This window comes from Mixophyes fleayi, chromosome 3, assembly GCF_038048845.1.
Source record: "Mixophyes fleayi isolate aMixFle1 chromosome 3, aMixFle1.hap1, whole genome shotgun sequence".
Lineage (NCBI taxonomy): Eukaryota > Metazoa > Chordata > Amphibia > Anura > Limnodynastidae > Mixophyes > Mixophyes fleayi.
In genome coordinates, this window is record NC_134404.1 from 4,503,802 (window position 1) to 4,504,837 (window position 1,036).

Below are 1,036 nucleotides of genomic sequence, written 5' to 3' on the forward strand. Positions count from 1 at the left end.
CCGTGAATAGACATCTGAATTGATTTGGGACATTTGCTGATCTGCCCACGGTGTTCTCAATCAACAAACAATGTGTTTTTTGGTTAATAGACTGCTCTTAATTTGTCACAATTATGTGTTGTGTCCATTATTTATATCAGTGTTTATTAAGATAAGAGAAGGGGGTAGAAGTTATGACATCAAGCGCTAAGCATTTTAATGAATGTTAGTTCTAAAGTAGTAGTCAGTTGTATTTTTGAAGCTTTCGCCTTAATCATTTGGGTTTGATCTGCAGAAAAGTAAAACCTAGATCTTGCCAGACAATTAAAATTGTTAGACCGCAAAGTACTTATCAATCCTGTTCTATGTGTAATCTTGTAGTATTGATCTGTCATAGCCTAAAGGACATGCTGGAGAAGAAGTACCCCTATATAAATCTTCACTTTTTTCTTGAATGGTTCACCCTATATTAAATAAGCCTCATTGAAGGAATAGGTTTTAAACACTTTCATTTAAAATAAATTTATGTGGCTTCTCCGAAGTTTTGTCTGTTCCTGTGAAAGCTACAACCCCAGTAACTTTACCATTGAATATTTTTATTGGTCCTCTCTCACTTTCACTGGGTGTTTCCCTAAGACTGACTAATAAATGCTGTCCAATATCGGAGCACATAATACATATAATCTGGTGGAGACATGACACTACTACACTGATTGTAATAACAGCAGAGAAGTCCTGGTCCTGGGTGATGCTACACAGTAGCCAGATTCTAGTGAAGGTCCGATGCATCATCAGGTTGTGACATTGCAACTTGTCATCGTGCACAGTCTATCATTTTGGAAGCCTTCAGACAAATCTGGGAGCTTAGTCCAGCCTCCTGGAGTCCAAGGTCTCTCCCTGACATTCTGTGAGAGTAGACAAGTATCATTTTATAGAACTATCATAGAATTTAATATAGAAAGTGACTATTCTGTGATTAGTTTCTCTTTGGTGTCTAATATGTTCTCCTGTATTTTTCTCCTATATTTTGTAAATTCAGGCACAGTGGTGATTCACC